General features: G+C 44.8%; 2 protein-coding genes across 12 annotated transcripts in view; one reads left to right on the top strand and one right to left on the bottom strand.

The window, feature by feature from the left end:
- The window catches only part of DGKH (diacylglycerol kinase eta), a 764,231-nt gene that overhangs the window by 642,232 nt on the left and 98,526 nt on the right, over positions 1–23,473 (top strand). The gene's annotated exons all lie outside the window — the stretch shown is intronic.
- ENOX1 (ecto-NOX disulfide-thiol exchanger 1) overlaps positions 1–23,473 on the bottom strand; it is a 280,345-nt gene that overhangs the window by 231,709 nt on the left and 25,163 nt on the right. For 2 of the 9 annotated variants that reach the window (XM_083624676.1, XM_083624681.1), the window contains exon 1: positions 19,613–19,781. The exons of the other annotated variants lie outside the window; for them this stretch is intronic. The gene's annotated coding sequence lies outside the window, so the exon portion shown is untranslated. Of the gene's footprint in view, positions 1–19,612; positions 19,782–23,473 lie in introns of those variants that run through there. 9 annotated transcript variants of the gene reach the window in all.

Here is a 23,473-nt window from a genome sequence, read left to right as displayed (position 1 = left end):
AGCAGTCACTAGACGGGGCTGGCTTGCCCAATGGTGAGAGGCTCAAGGCTAGCAGGAGGGAGGGGGCAGCTGTAGGTGACAGGGGGATTAAAAGTCTCTCCTCTTACCCTCCCTCTCTCCTGTTTGCCTCCTTGCCACAAACAGCACTCTCTTGCTTCCTGGATCCAGGAAATGCAATATTGCTTTAGTAACATGGCGGTTTCAAATGATCATACACAGAGATGTACCAGTGGACACAAACCAGCCAAAGTTACAAGCTTCATCAAGATGTACAGACTTGGAAATTTCAAATTCCGAAGTCTCAAACTTCCAAGTAGTATATATATAAAAAATAAGAATCTATACACTTTAAGCTGCCAGAAATCCATTTGCTTCACTTGTCTTCAGATGATTATTTGGTTCCGCTATTTCCGCAGTATTCAAAGAATGGGTCAATTTAAAGAAGAAGATGGAAAAAAGCTGGTCTAGAACCGACCATTTTAAATAGCCTCTTGAGAAGGTTGAGCGTTTCCTGCGTACCCCAAGGCCATCTTCCCTGCTGTTTGCTATGCCCTCCTTCCCAGCCCCCAAACCTGCTGTTTCACAGGCAGGAGGACTGGAGCCCACATGCGCTGCTCTCTGCAGCCATTACGCATTATTGCATTGCCGCTGACCAGACACAACAGCTGACAATAGCAAAACAGAGGTTCATTTTCCGGCTCCTCATCTCCACTCACTCCCTCTATGACAAACTACTGCTGTCCACAAACCGCAAATTCAGCAGCAAAAACAGCCTCACGAGAAAGTGAAAGCTCTTTCTCTTGAAATGCTCACAGAAAGAAAACTGGCAGCTCCAGTCAGACTCAGTCAAGGTCTACGTAGCAGCTTTTATTTTCGCACAACGCAAAGGGCCAGAGTTATGGCTTGTAAAAACCTCCTCAATGAAGATGACAAGAATGAGCCACGGGGCTCAGGAGGGGCAGAAGCATAGCTGTCAACCGTCCCTTATTTGGCGGGAAACTCCTTATCCCAACATCGTGTCCCGCTGCTGTCCCTTATTGATGATGTCCCTTAAATTTCCTGGGTTTCAAAGGAAGCAGCTCCTCTCCCTCCCTCCCTGCTGGCCAGGGAGGAGGGAGGCTCCAACTGTGTTGCTTGGCTGCCCAGCCCGCCCCCCTCCGGCCTCCTCTCACCAGCCTCAGCCCCTGGGAGCCCCTCCCTGCCGACTGGCGGGAGCCTCAGGCCCTTCTGCCACCATCCTCCTCACGGCCGCCGAACTGAGCGTCTCTGCCTGGGGCCTCCCCTCTGCCCGTCACTGCCGCTCCCGCTCCTGCCAGGCCGTACTGCAGCTGTGCCACCGAAGGACCCGAATGAGATGGGCAGCCTGGCATGGTCTATGAATTGATGAGGAGCCTTGAGAGGAGAGCGAGGGCATCCATAGAGAAAGCAGTTCAGAGAGAGGAGGACGAGGAGGCAGCGGAGGCGTGGGCAGGTGTTCCAAGGGTTATAAGGGAAGGACCGCAACCGCTTCTCCCATAGATTTGTAGTGGTAGACTAGCATAGATGGTCTGATCTGCGGGTTTACTTCGGGCGCTATTTCCCCCCTTCCTCCCGCCCCGCCTGGTGGAACTGAGAGCTGCAGATGGAGCACGAGAGAAAAGATACAGAACTGCAGCAGCATCTTTGTAGCTTGGACTTCATTTTGCGTGAAAAGTGGTTGCTGCTTGTAGTTATTTAATTGCAGTGTTTCATCAGCTGGTGTCTTGAGCAGCAACCTCTGGAAACAAAGGGCTAAAAACCTGCACTGCTCTCCCAAATTATCTGGTCCCTTTTAACTTCCTATTTCAGCTGGTTGACTAAAATCACTTATTTTGGCTGCTGATCCCTTATTTTTGAGGCTGCTGGTCCCTTATTTTCAAATCTGTAAGTTGACAGCTATGGGCAGAAGGTTGCATGGCAACCCACAGGGCAGCCCATTGCCACAATTGTCACTGCAGCCATGTCTTTCCAGTCAGCTGCTGCGCACCCCTAAAGACAGCATCTATTTGGTCCCCACCTCTATTTAAACTGCAGCCCCGTTTTCCCTCCCTCCCCCTTTGTACCTCTGGGCAAGCAGGGGGAAGAAGGGGGGTGCCTCACAAGCAGAAGTTGGTTTGGGTTCAAAAAGCCACCTTTATTTCCCCAAATACATTAATTACGTACATTTAAACTGATTTTATATATTCTTAATTTTCACACTGCCACATTTCTGCAGGCGATAAGTCGGTGTCATGTCAGGCCTTTTTTACTATCGTAACGCTCAAGGTCCTAGCATGAGATGGGATGTATGGATTAGTGAATAAGAGGCTGAAGTATGAATTGCGTGTCGAGGTCCCCAAGCCACCCTTGAATAAATTCGCACTACACACAGGAATTTTGTTTAAGGTCTTTGGCATAATTTTGGCCACAACTTTATTAAAATACGAAACGTAAATGGTTGTTTAGGCATTGGCTGCGACTATCTGTCCCCACCCAGGGACAGAACTAACATCCGCAAGCCTGCAAAGTCAGTAAGGGAAAACATTTTTGGGGAGAGAATAGAGCTGGGTGCCAGACCCTCACCTCTCCCCAGATGCTCCCAGGGGCTTTTGCGTGGCCCTGGCCCCCAGGACAAACCTAGACAGCATCTTAAAAAGTAGAAACATCACCTTGCCAACAAAGGTCCGTATAGTTAAAGCTATGGTTTTCCCAGTAGTGATGTATGGAAGTGAGAGCTGGACCATAAAGAAGGCTGATCGCCGAAGAATTGATGCTTTTGAATTATGGTGCTGGGGGAGACTCTTGAGAGTCCCATGGACTGCAAGAAGAACAAACCTATCCATTCTTAAGGAAATCAGCCCTGAGTGCTCACTGGAAGGACAGATCCTGAAGCTGAGGCTCCAATACTTTGGCCACCTCATGAGAAGAGAAGACTCCCTGGAAAAGACCTTGATATTGGGAAAGATGGAGGGCACAAGGAGAAGGGGACGACAGAGGACGAGATGGTTGGATAGTGTTCTGGAAGCTACCAGCATGTGTTTGACCAAACTGCGGGAGGCAGTGGAAGACAGAAGTGCCTGGCATGCTCTGGTCCATGGCGTCATGAAGAGTCAGACACGACTAAACGACTAAACAACAACAACAACACAGCCCCTTGACAGGGGTGCGGACAAGAGCATGGTGAGCCCCTGGATTCCTTTAACGGGATACCCTTGCAGCAGCAGCATTGGAGGGGCAGGCACAGCCAATCCTTACCCCTCCACCAACCAATTTTCTAAAACCAATGCCTAACCGCAACCTTACAAGTTGTGACGATTTGCTACGCAGTAGGCAAAAAACCAAATGGCACCAGCCAATCAGCCAAATGGACAACAATCTTACCAGGCCCCTGCCCCAAAAGCAGATGACCCCATGACAGGCATAGCAAGGTCAAACACAAAAGCCCTAAAATTAGAAAGGGTGGGAGGGTGATCCGATGTGCGCAGCGAAAAGAGGAAGCTCAACACTGCGCACATAGAATATATAACCTAAGGCTGTCAATCAATAATTTGCAACATCAATCTCTCCCCAACATCAAGAGGAGCCCAGTCACAATGGTGGCCATCCAAACTAACCCGCCTAGCAACAGCTAGGTGTCTTGTTAACCCCATAGCAACCCATGCTTTCCATGAAGGAGAACACGCTTTGCTGATTTGAGACTCACCTCCACTATGAATTCCTTTGGTTGGTTATAGTCCCTTTCCTAAGACACTGCCCCACCCCAAAAAATGCTGCATGATAATACTGGCCTACATTATAGTATTATTGTGCAAATTGCAACAAAATAATGTATGTGACTACTTGAAAGTATTATCCAAGTTGAAAGCATATTCTTCTCTTTTAGATACTTGAATAAGAATCAGATCTGATTTTCAGTTACATCCATAGAGTTGGTTGAGGTTTACTACTGCTACTACTAATAGTAATGATGATGATGATGTTGTCTTATGAATTATTTTAACTGGTTTTGTTTCAATGGACATCTGTACACTTCATTGCTGTATAATTTCCCACCTAAACTTGGGAGTTCTTTATGGGCTGCAAGGCAGAGTGGAGAAAAACAAAAATAAAAACAAAACAAAAAAAGTTAAACATCATAAATATAGCTATTCACTGACAGACAATTGCTACCACAAGTTGAGTAGAACCTTATACATTTTTGTACCAGTACTGATCCATGGGTGTTGGGGTAAGGCATTCAATGTTGGCCTTGGGAATATGTGCCAAAAGGATGGGCATTCAGTGGCAATTTCTGGCACAAGCTCCACAGATATGAGTGGCAGCAGCACCAAAGTGTTGCTCAGCCCCATTCATTTCCATGCAACTTGCACAAGAGAAGTTTCTTCCCAGTGGGCCAGGCTCCTTTGCCCTTGCCTGTCCCTGCCAACAGTATACTTGGAGGTAAGGCAATTCTCAAAGCGAACTAGTCACCCAAGAATGGTTTATAGAGACATTCTTGCCCTGTTGGAACAAGATTTGTTCCTTGCATACTGAAGAACCTTTTTCGCAGACATCATGAATAAACAGGAAACCCGCTTTGAAAGATAAGATATTAAACAATTTCTGTGGGGAATAAGAACACTGGAGATTATTTACTTTGGTTTAATTACTTTGGCACATTGCGAGATTAGTTTTTGTAAGCTACTAGGATTTTAAAAATGCATTGGAGCACGCTGGTGGTTAGAATATTGTTTTGAAATGTTATCACATCCTGGATTTTGTTCTACCAGCTATTTCTCAAATACCTTCCAATGGAACTATTTCCTTTTGCCTTTCTGGCCAATGTACACATGACACAAGAGATATGTGGTAGGATCTTTCCACATTTTAAATTTCATTTAAAAGCAACCATGGTCAGCTCCAGATTGGTGCTGAGAAACGGAAGATATTATTTGCGTGTCGAGGTCCCCAAGCCACCCCCCCCCCCAGTAACTCATACATCACACATCAATTTTGGTTTGAGTTTTTGGCACGATTTTGGCCACAACTTTATTTAAATACATCCAAGTGAGTGGTTGCTTAGGCATTGGTTCCGACTATCTGTCCTTGCCCAGGGACAGAACTGACTTCCGGATTCCAGCGAAAGCCAGTGCGCGAAACAAATTTTGGGGAGAAAATGAAGCTGGGCCTCAGTCCCTCACTTCTCACCCTCATGCTCCTGGTGGCTTGCACGGCCCAAGTCCAATGCCAGGGACAAGGACAAAAAGAATGGCAAGCCCCTGGATTCCTTTAACGGAATTCCCTTTCCGCACCACCATTGGAGGGGCAGGAACTTACCCCTCCACCAACCAATTTGAACCAATGCCTAACCGCCAACCTTACAAGTTGTGACGATTTGCTACGCAGTAGGCAAAAACCAAATGGCACCAGCCAAACAGCCAAATGGACAAAATTCCTACCAGGCCCCTGCCTCAAAGCAGACGACCCCATGACAGGCATAGCAAGGTCAAGCGAACAACCCCCCCCCCCAATACAGGGAGGGTGGGCGGGTGATCCAGTGCAAGCAGCCAAGAGCACGCCCAAAGTTGGGCGACCAATATTTAAAACCTCTGACCCCTCCTTCAAAATTGGCAACAAGCAGTTCTCCCCAGCGACCCGATTAACCAATTCACTGCCTGGGTCCCTCCTTAAATCTGCCCAGCAACAATGGGGTGGCTTGTATCCCCCACCGCAACACGCGCTCTCTGCTAGGGAGAACACGTTTTCCCAGCAATGACCCCAGATTTAGCCTGTATTCATATTATTAAGAATCTACTTGCGAGAGCATTTTAGATACCAGCAGCTTCTGCATCACAAACGGTCTCTCAGATCCACCAGCTGTCCTCTGCTTCTACTGTCACACCATCATATATTACTGGAATCTAATCCATGAGGTCTGTGACAAGGGTCAGGGCCAGTTTATCATGGGAGCTGACACCGCCCACAAGCTGTCATGGGAGTGGGAAGTATTAGCAGGGCTGTCTTAGGTTTCAGCTCTCCATGTTTGTGACCTTTGCAGCTTGATGAACTTCTACATTTGCGTTGCCATAGTTACTGCAGTCTATGGCTGACTTTGACCTGGGGCATCTTCAGACATGACACAGCTACTTCTCTGAGCCTCTCCTGCGCTCTTTGCACGCATAGAAGCGGGCCATTATATCAAACCAAGCTAACGTAGATGTTACTTTCAAATCACTGATTTGGGAAATGCAAAAGCCGATTTTGGAGAGGGCCTTCTCAGTGGCTGCTCCCGGACTTTGGAACTCCCTTCCTGGAGAACTTAAGACTGGCTCCCTCCTCACTGTTCTTCTGCTGGCAGCTGAAGATTTTCTTGCTCCAACGGGCTCTTGGGAAATGAATGCTTTTAATGAAAAGGCTGGTGCCATGCTGTTTTTATTGTAATTATTGGCATAGTTTTAACAGATGTGTTAGAAGATACAGTGGTACCTCGGGTTAAGTACTTAATTCGTTCCGGAGGTCCATACTTAACCTGAAACTGTTCTTATGAAAAAGGTATTTAAGTATACCTTCTTGAAAAAACCAGAGGCTTTTCTCTTGGGCATAGTCGGCCATTTGGTGCCAAAGAAGGACAGAACTTTTTTTATGTATGCTACAACGGCAGCAAGAATACTTATAGCAAAGCACTGGAAGACTCAAGATCTACCCACTCTGGAGGAATGGCAGATGAAGTTGATTGACTGTATGGGACTGGCAGAAATGACCGGCAGAATCCGCGACCAGGGAGAAGAGTCGGCAGAAGAAGATTGGAAGAAATTTAAGGACTATTTACAGAAATACTACAAAATTAATGAACTCTGAAAAGATGTTGGATTGAACTTTTGTGGTCTCTAGCTGTTATGATAAAGATAACAGGGATTAAAATTGTTTAAGTCATAAAATTTAAAAAGTTGAGTGGAAAATAAGGTGTTAATTAAAAGGAATGTTAAGAGATTAGGATTTGCTGGATTAACAATTTGAACTAGAAAACAAGAAGGGGAGGTATGAGGAAGTTAAAGAAACATGTTACTGAAAAATTGTTATTGAAATTGATTTGTTTTCAATATTTTTCTTTTTCTTTTTCTTTTTGTATTTGCATAAAATTGGAAAACTTAATAAATATTTATAAAAAAAAACAAACCTGAAACTGTTCTTAACCTGAAGCACCACTTTAGCTAATGGGGCCTCCTGCTGCCACCGCAGCCCAATTTCTGTTCTTATCCTGAAGTAAAGTTCTTAACCTGAAGCACTATTTCTAGTTTAGCTAAGTGTGTAACCTGAAGCATATGTAACCTGAAGCGTGTGTAACCGGAGGGACCACTGTATATGTTTATTAGTTTTTAAATTGGTTTATTCTATGTTTTCAGTGGTTCTTATTTTTATCAGGAAGCTACTTTGTGTCTCGTTGGGGGTGAGGGGAAGGCTGAGAATAAATAAAATTGTTGTCGTGTAGAAAACCACTCCTTGTTTTCAATGAGTTTTTAATCACTTCCCCCATCATTTTCTTTCAGAGGGTTTGAGGGTAATCTGAAGTGCCCCATACTCGTATCAGATAATGGAGATAATTCAAGGAGACAGACGCACAAATCTAGAATCATAGAATCATAGAATCATAGAGTTGGAAGAGACCACAAGGGCCATCGAGTCCAACCCCCTGCCAAGCAGGAAACACCATCAGAGCACTCCTGACATATGGTTGTCAAGCCTCTGCTTAAAGACCTCCAAAGAAGGAGACTCCACCACACTCCTTGGCAGCAAATTCCACTGTCAAACAGCTCTTACTGTCAGGAAGTTCTTCCTAATGTTTAGGTGGAATCTTCTTTCTTGTAGTTTGGATCCATTGCTCCGTGTCCGCTTCTCTGGAGCAGCAGAAAACAACCTTTCTCCCTCCTCTATGTGACATCCTTTTATATATTTGAACATGGCTATCATATCACCCCTTAACCTCCTCTTCTCCAGGCTAAACATGCCCAGCTCCCTTAGCCGTTCCTCATAAGGCATCGTTTCCAGGCCTTTGACCATTTTGGTTGCCCTCCTCTGGACACGTTCCAGTTTGTCAGTGTCCTTCTTGAACTGTGGTGCCCAGAACTGGACACAGTACTCCAGGTGACGTCTGACCAGAGCAGAATACAGTGGCACTATTACTTCCCTTGATCTAGATGCTATACTCCTATTGATGCAGCCCAGTGCCGCTGCCATGAAATGCAGCTGGATACAAGGGTTTCGTTGAAATTGTCACTGTTTTGTCATTTGGCTTCCCTGCCTTTTCCCTGTTTCAGCAATTAAACATCCTTCCCTTCCCAGGCCAGAACAAAACTGAACAGCAAACAGCTCAGCCGGCCTGCTTTTATAGGCAGCCGGCTGTCAGCATTGTAGCAGCAACAACCCAGGGTTTCCCGCCTAAAGTAACTGGCGTGGACCTGAGTGAAAACTATATATACACACGATACTCCTGTTGGCCAAAGTGAGAACTTCAATACATAACAAAGACCACAGGGTGGTTCACAACAGAAAAATACAAAATGAGACATAAAGCACAATAAAATAAATTCAAAAACAAACCAATAACCCCACTCCCACAAAGACATTTAAAAGGACATAGAAAGCCTTCCACAAATGAGGAGCCACTGCAGAGAAGGCCCGTTCTCATGTTGCCACCCTCTAGCTCTCTCATGGAGGGGGCACACAAAGAAGGACTTCAGAGGATGATCTCAGGGTCCGGGTCAGTTCATATAGAGAGAGGCAATCCACGAGGTATTGCAGGCTCATGCTGTTTAAGGCTTTATAGGTCAAAACCAGCACTTTGAATTGGGCCCGGAAGCAAATTGGCAGCCAGCGCAGTTGGGTCAGGATGGGTGTAATATGCTCAAACTATCTTGCCCTGGTGAGCAAACCTGGCCACTGAATTATACACCAGCTGAAGGCTCTCAGATGCCCTCAGAGACCCTCAGAGACAGCCCTAGGTTTAATGAATTGCCATAATCTCACCTAGAGGTTACCAGAGCATAGACAACATTATTTAGGCTATCCCTGGGTTAAACCACAGAGCCTAGGACTTGCCCATCAGAAGGTTGGCGGTTCGAATCCCTATGACGGGGTGAGCTCCCGTTGCTTGGTCCCTGCTCCTGCCCACCTAGCAGTTCCAAAGAACGTCAAAGTGCAAGTAGATAAATAGGTACCACTCTGGCGGGAAGGTACCACTCTGTGTGCTTCTCTGGTTCGCCAGAAGTGGCTTAGTCATGCTGGCCACATGACCGGAAGCTGTATGCCAGCTCCCACAGCCAGTAAACCAAGATGAGCACCGCAACCCCAGAGTCGTCCATGACTGGCCCTAATGGTCAGGGGTCCCTTTACCTTTACCTAACTAAGGAGACAGACGTTTAGGATCAGTGGCAACCTTGGTGGCAACCTTCCCAGGTTGACAAGCCCCATTTGCCCTCCTTTCCAGTGAAGGTGCAGAAATCACCTTCTTCACTGTTTGACCCACAATTGGTCTTCTCTGCTCAATCCACCAGAGCCTGTCTTCGCATGCGGGAAGCAGGGCAAGCTCCTTAGGCTCCACCTCTATGACCATGAGCAGTTTCCTAACCCAGGACAGTGCCTTCCTTGTTCTCTCAGTGGCTGCTATCGGTCAAAAGTGAGATCATTTGGAAGTGAGAAAGCAGTAAACAGACTGAGTAAAGGGACAGGGAGGAAAGCTAAAAACTCAGAATGAGTGGAGCTGCTGTTTGCTGGGATGGAGGGGAGACAAGGGGGCAGAAAATGTGGTGAGGGAATAGGAAGGAGGGAGGAGAGAAGGAAAACTGAGAGGCGGGTGAAGGTAACAAGCAGCTAGCTTGATTTAAGACAAGTGAGAAGGCAACTGTTCACTTCAGGATACGATACACTCTTCCAAGATTTGCTAAAAGAGGTGTGAGCTCTACTTTGAGATCTCTTTCTAAACGAGTTTCCAAAATTTTCTCCCAGCAGATGAAGATGATGGATTTTATGGAGCTAGCCGATCTAACCGGAAGAGTCCGCGACCAGAAGGAGGAGGAACACCATGAAGAACGGAAGAAATTTAATGATTATTTAGCTAAATTTGTTAAGCTAAAATAAGTTGAAATAGCCTCCAGATACTTAATGGGCTTAGGATTGTATTTATGTTAACTGATAAAATAATACGTTTAATACAAGAAGGAGAAGATTTAAAGATGGTAATGTTTAATTTAAAGGGTATTAAAATTGGGAGTTGGAAAACCGTTATAAGGATATGCAATGAAATTCAACTAAGGGGAAACGAGGAAGTCGTTCTACAAAGTAAATAACTGTTATTTTCAATAAGGTTATGATTTGTGTTTGTTACGTTTTGTTTGTTTTATGTCTTTGTTTGTCGTTGATATTGTAAAAACTAATAAAATTTTTGCAAAAAAAAATAAAATTCTCCCAGCAGCTATAACCCCCATAATGTATGCAGGACTTACCAAATTTGCACCATAGCCACAGATTATTCTGCTGACCTAAGTCCAATGAAAGGTAATTCTGACGCTAATATATTTTGTCCTAATTCTCTAAGACGGGAGAATCATGGCCCTCTAGGTGCCATCAGCCCTGCTGAGTGTGCTTGATGGGAGATGCTGTTCAGAGACATGTGTAGGACCATAGCCTCCTCACACCCTGGTCCAGAAGAAAGGCATCTTTCCTAGAACAGCCTCAACATGTTTTTAAAAGGAAAAAAAACAACAACCCCCTATTGGTTCGTGTGTGCTAAATTCTACAACCAGAAATCAAAGTGTGGAACAAATACCCACATTTATAATAAATGAAGGAGCAAGAGATAACTATCTTGAGAGTTTATAAAATGCTTAAAGGCCCAGGGCAAACACAGCAGCACGACAAAACCATTCTTGTACTACTCGAAATAGATGTCATTTGCTATCAGATTATCTCTCAATAAATCTTTCTGACCAAATCATGCTGGTTCTTAATAAATCACTTTGGGTGAACTAAGCCCAAGCTTTTGGAAAGAGCCCCTGGGGAAAGAGGAATCAATAAAAGCTCTGCATGTTGAAGGGAAACCACTCTGCTTGAGACGGATCATCCAAATGCTGTGCTTGATAACAGGAATAAACAATCAGATCTGGGTTCAAACCCCAATGGAGTCACTGTTTCAGTGGGACAACCTGGGCAATTCGCCTTCTCAGCCTTAGCCCTCTCTATGTGAAAGAGAGATAATGAGTCAAGTGGCAACTTCTAGACCAAACCAATGTATGTTTACATGGATTCAGAGTCTCTTTTGCTCCCAAAACAAATTTGTACAAGCATCTCCAAATCTGTGACATAAAGATAAATGCTTTCATTTGATCTTTGGAGAAGAACATAAGTCTCTCATAAGCCACATTCTTTTTTGGAGCACAGTAGGTCTCAGATAAAAAGCAGAGACATCACCTTGCCAGCAAAGGTCCGTATAGTTAAAGCCATGGTTTTCCCAGTAGTGATGTATGGAAGTGAGAGCTGGACCATAAAGAAGGCTGATCGCCGAAGAATTGATGCTTTTGAATTCTGGTGCTGGAGGAGACTCTTGAGAATCCCATGGACTGCAAGAAGATCAAACCTCTCCATTCTGAAGGAAATCAGCCCTGAGTGCTCACTGGAAGGACAGATCCTGAAGCTGAGGCTCCAATACTTTGGCCACCTCCTGAGAAGAGAAGACTCCCTGGAAAAGATCCTGATGTTGGGAAAGAAGGAGGGCCCAAGGAGAAGGGGACGACAGAGGACAAGATGGTGGGACAGTGTTCTCGAAGCTACCAGCATGAGTTTGACCAAACTGCGGGAGGCAGTGGAAGACAGGAGTACCTGGCGTGCTCTGGTCCATGGGGTCACGAAGAGTCGGACACGACTAAACAACAACAAGGTCTCAGATTTGCAGGTAACAACTTTTATCTTTTGCTTATCAACCTCAGCAGTGACCTGGCAGGCAATGAAAAACTCCCCATCCTCTTGCAGAAATAGGGCTCTTTGGCACCTGTCATCCTTTGTATCTGCACCAAACAACGCTGTATAACTCAAAGCTCTGCTTCCACTTCTCTCTTCTGCATCATATCCACAAGCAAAGGTCTATCCCCCTCTTTTAACGCAATGAGAATAATTAACACAGGCACATACCTTATTATTTTTGTTAAGTTGTGGGTGAACATATCAGACGACACAGCGATTCTTCAAACAGCTCTTGTTTATTCACAGGCCAGAACAGAACTAAACTGAAGGGTTCAGCCAGCCTGCTTATATAGAGCTCCACTACAACGCAACTGTAACCATTTTCCGTAACTATCCAATCACTGAACGCCACTTTCAATCCCCTATTTGCATATGTGGACCTGAGTGAAAACTATCTACAGTATCCCCCTGCTGGCTCAGGGTGAGAACTTCAGTACATAACAATTTTATTTTATTTCTATACTGCCCTTCATCCGAGGGTCACGGGGCAGTTTACAATGTAAAAAACACAAAAACACATAACCATAGTAACAAAAAAACCCTAATAACTCCTTGCAACATGAAGTTATCCCCCACAACCAACTCTTTGGTTCCAAGTATCACAAGGATGTCCCATTGTTCCTCACACAGTAGAACCATAGATCTGTAGAGTTGGAAGGGACCTTGTCCACTCACCGCAATGCAGGAGTCTCAACTAAAGCACGAGCGTCTGCTTAGAAGCCTCCAGTGAAGGTAAGTAGCAAAATAATCATTCTTTGCTTGTCCCCTAATTACTTTCAATTTATATGCAAGTTTTCCCACTAAAGCTAACCCCCAGACTCTCCCACGTCCAACATGGCACCCTTTAAATCTTTCCAGAATCTGACAGTCGTTAAAGGAGCAGTCATAAGTATTTTCCAGAAATGGATTAGACATCAGTAGAAAGTGATGTCAGTAATTATCTTGGCTAAAAATTACCTTCCTTCAAGCATGCTGAGTTCTACCAAACATTGTGGGAGCCCATCATATGCATTGGGAGGAGGCCGCAAGGCCTGGCGAAGCCCAGCACCAGAACAGGGAGGCCCAGCAAGGTCCAACCCCTCAAGATTGGGGGAGCTCAGCTCCATCCCAACTTATGGGGATGAGGGAGCTGAGAACATCCCAGCCCCATGGAGTTGACACCTAGGTCTTCATTTAAGAAGCATGTACAGTGGTACCTCAGGTTACATACGCTTCAGGTTACAGACTCCACTAACCCAGAAATAGTGCTTCAGGTTAAGAACTTTGCTTCAGGATGAGAACAAAAATTGTGCTCTGGCGGCGCGGCGGCAGCAGGAGGCCCCATTAGCTAAAGTGGTGCTTCAGGTTAAGAACAGTTTCAGGTTAAGAACGGACCTCCGGAATGAATTAAGTACTTAACCTGAGGTACCACTGTAATATCTTAATAACATAGAAGCTAGGGCTTAAATAATAGGAACGTGGCATTATTAGCCAGTTGGTGGATTTTAGTTATTCTATTTTAACCAGAATTCAATTTTATTTTTTAAAATCGAATGCTAACATTTGGCCATTTGAATCTGAAATATTTTCCAGGATGTCACTCTGATCCACTGCAGAATTTTTGCTGCTGTTGTTGAAGGAACAAGACATTTGGACCTGGATACCTCCAGATACTCTGGGTTCTGAAATGATATCCCCATCTACAGTAGAATAACAGTTTACACGCGGCTCACAATGTATACCCAAAGATAGCACATCTATCAGAAAAGTAGTTTACTTCAAAAGCCCCACATATAATATGAAGGAGAGAAATAATGAGTTTTATCGTTGACAAAGGTGGGGGTGGAAATCGTACCACTCTCCTACAAAGTAATCATTCTTTGCTTGTCCCCTAATTACTTTCAATATAAATGTAATTCTTTCCAAAAACTGGTAATGGTTAAATATGCATCCGTAAGCAATTTCCAAAGATGGATTAGATATTGGTAGAAAATTGTGTATGTAATTAGTAGCTGATTATGCCAAACTCCGCCTGGAGTTTGGCATAATCAAACTCCGCCACATTTTATGGGTGGTTATGTCCTTGCAGCATCATTCTGTGACTGGTGGGTCCCAGTTATTTTCAGCCATCTCAAGTGGGCCCTGGGGGTAGAAAATTTGGGAACCCTCATTGCAGTGCAACTGAATGTAATTTATGTGGCTGCATGTAATTGCCTCTCCTTTTTCTGATATGAGTTCAGAATGCGACACTTTTTGGCACGGTCTGTTGACACAAGAAAAACGCCCTTGCGGGTCTGGAAGGTCAGAAGGTCTGGAAGGTTCGGACCCAAGGAATGGTTCACCATGGGAATTGTTTTGCTGCTTACATAATTCTCAGTGACTTTTCTTTATTGAGGCTTATTCTTCAGGAGACTAGAAAGAGCTTGATTTAAGAAGGTCTTGCTGAATTGACAATTAATGAAATTCTAATCTGGGTAAGAGTTTCTTAATAGCGTGTAAGTCTAAAGATGCTGCATTTGTCTCGCCTCATTAATTTGTTAAGTGCCTAAAATTTCAAAATTTATGGATTAGCCAGACATCAGTTTATTTTCCTCCTGATCCACCAGCCAGCCAAAATTGCCATACTTGAATGCAAATGGACAGTAGCCCTATCAGTAATCAATTGGGCTAAATGTTTAAACACTCAAGTCACATTTGATTTTGTCTTTCAAATTAACAGTCTACAGAATTTGAGATTTAGTTTTCTGGGAATCACAAGGTCTCTCTTCCTCACCTCTGATCACGGCAGGGTGGGTGCTGTACCCCAGGGTCTTAAACGGACAGGGGCTGGTGCTCCAGAGGGTGGCTCCCAGTGGCTGTGCAAGTGACAAGGGTCAGACTTTGATCATAGCTGTCAACCGTCCCTTATTTGGCGGGAAAGTCCCTTATCCCAGCGCCGTGTCCCGCTGCTGTCCCGGATTGATGATGTCCCTTAAATTTCCCGGGTTTCAAAAGAAGCAGCTCCTCTCCCTCCCTCCCTGCCGGCCAGGGAGGAGGGAGGCTCCAACTGTGTTGCTTGGCTGCGTTGCTCATCCAATAGGGAGTCTAAGAACGACTGGGGGGTGGAGCTTGCATGCCTTGTGCTGATCAAATCGGCCGCGTTGCCTGGGGACTCGCCTTTGCTCAGCGCTTCCCAGCGGAGAGGTGATGGTTGCTGTGCTGTGGGAACCACCACTTGAGGCTTCGTTTGGCTGCTGGCTGGGCTTTCTGCCTTTGGCTCGGAAGGGCTCAGAAGTTGAACATACCCGTGCTTGGAAAATCCCTTTTTTTGGCTGCTGATCCCTTATTTTCGAGGCTGCTGGTCCCATATTTTCAAATCTGTAAGTTGACAGCTATGACTTTGATGTGGGCCGGGGCTGACAGCTCCAGGCGGGGGCACTGCCCAGGAAGGCCAGCAGTGCCTCTCTGAGCAGGGCACGATCCTGTGGACGGGCCCCAAGCGGGGAGTTGCAGGGTAAGGAGCGGCACAGCTTGCTGACAGTGTTGCTGGTCGTCTGCTTGGCTGGCTGCAGAGGGCTGGCTGGCTGGCTGCCGGGAGGCTGAAAACCTGCCTTGAAGAGGCAGGGTTGTGTGCTGTGTTGTGCACGGTGGGGGCTGGGAACCCTGCCATGAGGATACCTGGCTAATGCGGGGCCAATATGGAGAGAGCAGATAGGGCTGGGCGATGTATCTTGGCTGCTTCTTCCTCTCCACCTTATTTACTCCAGGTATCATCCAGCCCTATCCTCCGACCAAGCGTGTTCTCCTTCATGGAGAGCCTTTTGGACACCCCCTTTTGGGATCGTTTAGATGGCCATGACTGACTGGGCTATTTTGGGTTGTTGGGGAGATTTTGATGTTACCAATTTGTGGGATGGCCCGTAGGTTATATATTCTTGCATGCAGCGTGGTGCGTTCTCTTTCGCTGCATGCATCGGATCACCCGCCCACCCTCCCTAATTTGGGTCTGTTGTGGGGTCGTCTGCTTTTGGAGCAGGGGCCTGGTAGGAATTTTGTCCTTTTGGCAGATCGGCTGGTGCCATTTGGTTTTTTGCCTACTGCGTAGCAAATCATCACAACTTGTAAGGTTGTGGTTAAAGGTAAAGGTACCCCTGCCCGTACGGGCCAGTCGTGTCCGACTCTAGGGTTGTGCGCCCATCTCACTTAAGAGGCCAGGAGCCAGCGCTGTCCAGAGACACTTCCGGGTCACGTGGCCAGCGTGACGAAGCTGCTCTGGCAAGCCAGCACCAGAGCAGCACACAGAAACGCCGTTTACCTTCCCGCTATAAAGCGGTACCTATTTATCTACTTGCACTTAGGCGTGCTTTCGAACTGCTAGGTGGGCAGGAGATGGGACCGAAAGATGGGAGTTCACCCCGCTGTGGGAATCGAACCGCCGACCATACGATCGGCAAGTCCTAGGCACTGAGGTTTTACCCACAGTGCCACCCGCGTCCCCAAGGTTGTGGTTAGGCATTGGTTAAAATTTGGTTGGTGGAGGGGTAAGGGTTGGCTGTGCCTGCCCCTCCAATGCTGCTGCTGCAAGGGTATTCCGTTAAAGGAATCCAGGGGCTCACCATGCTTTTGTCCGAATCCCTGGCAAGAGGTTTGGGCCGCGCAAGCCCCTGGGAGCATTCAGGGAGAGGTGAGGGTCTGGCGCCCAGCTCCATTGTCTCCCCAAAATGTTTTCCCTTACTGACTTTTGCAGGCTTGCGGATGTCAGTTCTGTCCCTGGACGGGGACAGATAGTCGTAACCAATGCCTAAGCAAACACTCACATTATGTATTTTAATAAAGTTGTGGCCAAAACTATGCCAAAAACCTTAAACAAGAATCTCTGTGTGAATTGTGATTTACTTAGAGGGTGGCTAGGGGACCTCAACACACAACCAAGGGTCTCTCTCAAATGGCCCCCAGTTCAACACATCAGGCAGCTGAACTATGTATGGTGAATACACCATCGGAGCATTGTGGTTTTAAATCTGCTCCCTTTTGGCATTTAATCGGCCACTGAGGTCTTCCTGCAGAATAATTTTGGGGTTGCTGGAGACATCCTAGGTGTCCACATCATAGCAGGTGATTGTAGCTGCTGCAGACAAGACAGCATAGAGCATGACATAATAATAATAATAATAATAATAATAATAATAATAATAATAATAATAATAATTTATTTATTTATATCCCGCCCTCCCCAGCCGAAGCCGGGCTCAGGGTGGCTAACAAGAATAAAATAATACAACATTCTAAAATCGTTTCATTATAAAATTAATTCAAATCAAATTGATGGCAACCATTGGGCTAGAGTTCTGTGAAGATTGCCAAAGGAGGGAGTCAGGCTGTGCCCTGGCCAAAGGCTTGGTGGAACAGCTCTGTCTTGCAGGCCCTGCGGAAAGATGTCAAGTCCCACAGGGCCCTAGTCTCTTGTGGCAGAGCGTTCCACCAGATCGGAGCCATGGCCGAAAAAGCCCTGGCTCTGGTTGAGGCCAGCCTAACCTCCCTGTGGCCCAGGATCTCCAAAATGTTTTTATTTGAAGACCGTAAGGTCCTCTGTGGGACATACCAGGAGAGGCAGTCCCGTAGGTACAAGGGTCCTAGGCCGTATACACAAATACTTGAATGTGCCCACACCAGAGGTGTGAAGTTCAACAGAGATGAGATGCAATATCTGGTTGACAGCCAAACCATCATCAAGTCTAGTTTGGCCCATAGAGGCAAACCTGCTATTATCCTTCCATGGTAACTGGAGAGTAAATTTATTTGCAAATCTCTCTAATATGAATTTAGAAGCACATCTGAGCGCTGGTCTTCAATGTAAGATGTACCACATTTTACAATTTAATTGATACATAGGAATTACACACGGCATGCCACGATTTATGTCCTGGAAAGTTCTTATTCATTGTAGCATGGTAGACATTTTCCAAAGAGGCTAGGACAGTTTTCAAAATTCATTCAGCCAGATGCTGAAATCTAGGTAATACTCAACACTTATATGCGATTTTGACATTTAAGATTATTATCTGGTAAAAAGGCTGGCCTTTAATGAAACAGAGCTACACAGATACAAGTTGAGCCAACTGATTATTTCCACTGAACTTGCAGCCAACAGGACACGTTGTAATATTTGTCAAAAATGAAAGGACACTAAAATTGTTTTTTTGCGATCGTTGTACCATGCCAATCGTTTTCTTTAATGTAAAAATTATAACTTTAAAATACACAAGGCAAAGACTGTCTTTTAGTGGCAGATTTTACCTAATAAAAAATTGCTTTAAAATTCAAAATGCACAATACTTGTATTAAAGGTCTGACAAATCCACAACAGCAGGCAGAATCAGACTTAAGGATGAGAATTATATCTGACATGCTGTCCTTAGCTTACCCCATATTGCCCAAGGATTGCAGCATATATGTAAAAAAATCATGCATTACACTTTTGGACGCTCACATAATATGCAACAGCATGATAACTTGCAGGCTAATTATCGGCCCTAATTGCCAACTTTTATCTTACACTGACCTCAGTTTTCTGGGTTTATGTAAGATGATTAAAAGTCTCTATTTTGTGGCCCATATTTTCATAGAAGTATGAAGGTAAAGGTAAAGTTAAAGAACCCCTGGATGTTTAAGTCCAGTCAAAGGCGACTATGGGATGCAGCACTCACCTTGCTTTCAGGCCTAGGGGGAGCCGACGTTTGTACATAGACAGCTTTCCGGGACATGTGCCCAGCATGACTAAATCGCTTCTGGCACAACGGGACACCGTGACGAGTGCCAGAATGCACAGAAATGCCATTTACCTTCCTGCGCAGCAGTACCTATTTATCTACTTGCACTGGTGTGCTTTCAAACTGCTAGGTTGTCAGAGGCTGGGACAGAGCAACGGGAGCTCACCCCATCACACGGATTCAAACCACCAATCTTCTGATCGGCAAGCCCAAGAGGCTCAGTGGTTTAGACCACAGCACCACCCGTGTCCCAGGATAGAAGGACGAACACAGTGCTTATCCTGTGGAAATTCAAAATTTTGCAAATTCATCTGAAAATATTCTCAGGATCATTTTAATTTCTGTTTCCCAGTTCGTTGTTCTTGTCCCAGTACTGGAATCAACCCTCTGGTCAATCCTGTTTTAAGTGAAAACTTGTTGGAGGCTGTTTGAATGTAATGTGCCAGATTCCTAATATTCATGCACCGGTTCCTCTTCAAATGAAGAAACTTATTTTAAATAATAAAAAAAAGATGGCTAGAACATTCAATTTATTAGAAATGATTTTGGAACTCAGAAATGCTTGTGCCAGAATGATTATGGAGAACCTGGGCATTTCACTGTTTGAATTCCAGTCCCCAAGCACTATGGTTGGGTTGTTGGTCCTTTGTTTTTTATTTTGCTTTGGTTCTTGTCTGCTGTTTGTAAGTTTTTGGCGGTTTTAAATTTGGAGGTTTAAGTACATTATGTTGGTATGGGAAACTGTCGTGTGATGGGCCAATGGCCGTAATAAAGATCAATACAATACAATACTATGGTTGGGCCCTCCAAATTGGAACTTTCGTATGCAGCTTTGGGAAAAAGAAAGTACACCCTCTTTGAATTCTGTGGTTTTTGTTATGTACTGAAGTTCTCACCCTGGGCCAGCAGGGGGATACTGTAGATAGTTTTCACTCAGGTCCACATATGCAAATAAGGGATTGAAAGTGACGTTCAGTGATTGGATAGTTACAGAAAGTATTACAGTTGCGTTGTAGTGGAGCTCTATATAAGCAGGCTGGCTGAACCCTTCAGTTCAGTTCTGTTCTGGCCTGTGAATAAACAAGAGCTGTTTGAAGAATCGCTGTGTCGTCTGATATGTTCACCCACGACTTAACAGTTTTATATATCAGGACATAACAACAATCATCTGTTCCTTAGCAGGTCTTAAAATTAGGTAAATACAACCTCAGATGAACAACACATGGCATAATACACCGTATGAGGATTTATTTAGCAGAAATAAAACTAAAATGAAGAAGCCACTCAGCCATGCCCAGCTCCTATTACAATCAGCTTCCAAGCAAGAGTACAACTCAATTAATCAAAGGTACTCATCATTTTTAGATTTTGCAGCGTGCACTGGGCATTTTGTTCAACTGCACCTTTGAAGAACCCCACAGATCCACAAACGTCTAAATCAACACAAGTTGGTCCAAAGTTTTTACTGTCCCTAGACAATAAAAGCAGCAATATTGCCTAACGCAGCAGCGATGCTCTCTGTCAAGCTGACTGCAGGTGTGCATGCAAAGAACAAGCTGCTGTTACTAAATGGTTCGGCGAGATCCAGACACCAGTCTCATGGCAACTGCCCCCCTTGAGGAAGGAATCTGGGACCCAAGTGTCCTCTGAACGCAGAAGGGTCCTAGGGGCAGTCACTGGAATTGCTAGTAAAACAGAACCCAGTTAGCAGGGCTGGGAAAGACCCTGAAGAACACCGTCAGTTAGAAACAGTAGTATGCGGTTAAGTGGACCAGTGGTGGGACTTGATGTATGGAAGAAGTCTCCTATACGTTGTTGAAAAGAGGCAATTTTCCCTTTGACTATCAGATCCACTGCAATTAGCAGGGCTGCCTGGACTGTTTTTTTGCAAACCTCACAAAAACCTATTTTTAAAATTTAAAAATTGCCCAGTAGCACCTTCAAGACCAACTAAGTTGCTACCGGAAAATTTTTTATTTTTATTTTTATTTGACTGCGTCAGACCAACACAGCTACCAACCTGAACCTATTTTTAAAACTATTTCCCTTTTTCTGATAGGCTGACATCTCCACTGGTGACCTTCAGAAACTGATTTTCTAGATCAGAGGTAGGCAAACTAAGGCCTGGGGGCTGGATGCGGCCTCATCGCCTTCTCAATCCAGCCCACGGACGGTCTGGGAATCAGTGTGTTTTTACATGAGCAGAATGTGTCCTTTTATTTAAAATGCATCTCTGGGTTGTTTGCGGGGCCTGCCTGGTGTTTTTACATGAGTAGAATGTGTGCTTTTATTTAAAATGAATCTCTGGGCTATTTGTGGGGCATAGGAATTCGTTCATTTCTTTTTTCAAAATATAGTCCGGCCCCCCACAAGGTCTGAGGGACGGTGGACCGGCCCATGGCTGAAAAAGGTTGCTGACCCCTGTTCTAAAGGTAAAGGGACCCCTGACCATTAGGTCCAGTCGTGGACGACTCTGGGGTTGCAGCGCTTATGTCACTTTACTGGCCGAGGGAGCCGGCGTACAGCTTCCGGATCATGTGGCCAGCATGACTAAGCCACTTCTGGCAAACCAGAGCAGCGCCAGGAAACGCCGTTTACCTTCCCGCCGGAGTGGTACCTATTTATCTACTTGCCCTTTGACATGCTTTCGAACTGCTAGGTTGGCAGGAGCAGGGACCGAGCAACGGGAGCTCACCCCGTTGCGGGGATTCGAACCGCCGACCTTCTGATCGGCAAGCCCTAGGCTCTGTGGTTTAGACCACAGCTCATCCTGCATCCCGCCCGACCCCTGTTCTAGATCCATTTAAATCAGGCATCTGTGCCTGGTTTTGGCACAGAAACTGCTTTGGTCACCATGTATGATGACTTCTGTTGGGAGAGAGACATGGTGTCCTTCTGGAGAGGCTGTCTGAGTTGGGTGTAGGTGGCACTGATTTGTGGTGGTTCCGTTCCCACTTAGATGGTTGATCCCAGAGGGTGATGCTTTGGGAATATCCTCCAGTCCTGTGGAGCTGCTAACATGCTACTACTTGATTATAGTTCTGCCATAACAGTTCTCCAAAGGTTTAGCCAGCTGAATAAAAACCCTATTAATCAAGAGTATGCTACACTAAGCCACACACAGCAAGTTCTAACTTTTTGCCTTTAATGTCATTGCTTTTTACAAAAAGAAATATGATCTGAAGGCATTTCCTCAGTGATAATGATATTTGGTTCTTAATAGCATTGGGTTTCCCCAGCATTAATCAAATTCTGCAATACGGTGAAATCTGTAATAAAATGGGAGGACATGGACATTTATTTTAATAAGCATTTTCAGATAAGATACTGTATCTTAAAAACCTCAGTGACATATGTAATAAACAGGAATCTAACTTGATTATATATAAAAAAGAATGACCTCACAGTCCAGTGCTAAAACGACTACTGTCTAAGATCTATGGTGTACTCACTGAGGATAATATAACTGGGAAGCCAAGAACTGCCGCACTTTAAAGCAACAGACATTTTAGAAATAGTTGTGACACTTCCACAGGGAATCTCACTTTGTCCCCCTCGCCGGCTTTTGTTGGGGTGCCCCAGATATCTCACCTTGCTCTCTGCTCTTCTGTCTCAGTGCTTCCTCCATGGGACGCCCCACAGATGTCTGGCACCCAGTGGGACCCCACCTACTGGCCATGCTAGTGAGCACATACAAGGCATCTTCCGCTGCTTCTGAGCAGGGTGGATAAAAATCTATGGTGTGTTTTTTTAAAAAAAAAATTAAATTAAAATCAGATTTTTAATATAAAATGCTTTTGGAGGAAAAATCTTTCTAAAGATGGTTTTCTATTTAAGTTACATTATAGTCCAAAGGCTATTCATCAGGAAATAAGGATTTGTTTTCCAATCAGTTAACAAACATGGGTGCATATGCAATAATGTTATTGCTTTAGTTAAATAAATTGCTTAAATTGTTATTAAGAAAATGATTGTTTTTCTCCTTCCGATAAAGTACAGCAGAAAAGTTGTCCAAATATAAACAGTTAACTAATAAACCTCACAGTAATTTCATAATTCTCTGTCTATGTATTTCTAACAGTATAACCAAATCAGTAATTTTTGATATAACTGTAAAAAACTACTCTGAAAATTTAATATTCCAAAAATGAAACCTTCCTCTGGTTGTAAATATTAAGATTATACCAGCAAGAATGAGTCTTTCTGTAAAAAATAAAATAAAAAATGATTTAATTCAAGTCTTACTGACTAGTGATTTAAATCGATTTGATTTAAATCAAATTCACCCTGCTTCTGAACCACCCTGCTAGCGGCTGGTGCCCAGGGACATGGCTTCTGGTTGCTGCCTGCCCGTGCCATAGCAGAAAACCCGCTGGTTGCTCTGGAGTTGGGGCAAGGAGATAAGAAACCCACGCCACAGCGTGAACATCACATAATTACTCTCCAAATTCTGTATTGGAAATCTGATGTGTGGTTAAGAGCAAAAATCCACATAATAGCTTAAAAATATATATATATTTGTAAGCGTGAAGTCAAAACTTCTTTGGCAAGAATCAAAGAGAAAAGAAAACAAATATTAACAGCTGCCCCTGTGCAGGGGACAAAGTTAATTGTAAGCTCTACAGGCAGCAAGTACTGCTACACTGCGTGCCTTTAAAGCGGTTTGCGTTGCTGCAGCACAAGAGAGGCCCCTGCAAACTGCAGCCAGACAAGTGTCCAAATGGGTTTGATGCCTGCCATGGCAGTAGCAATAGTTG

The sequence above is a fragment of the Podarcis filfolensis genome (genome assembly GCF_964270895.1).
Source record: "Podarcis filfolensis genome assembly, chromosome: 7".
In the NCBI taxonomy this organism is placed as follows: Eukaryota; Metazoa; Chordata; class Lepidosauria; order Squamata; family Lacertidae; genus Podarcis; species Podarcis filfolensis.
Note: the sequence above shows the minus strand (reverse complement) of the source record. Positions and strands in the feature narration are given on the sequence as shown.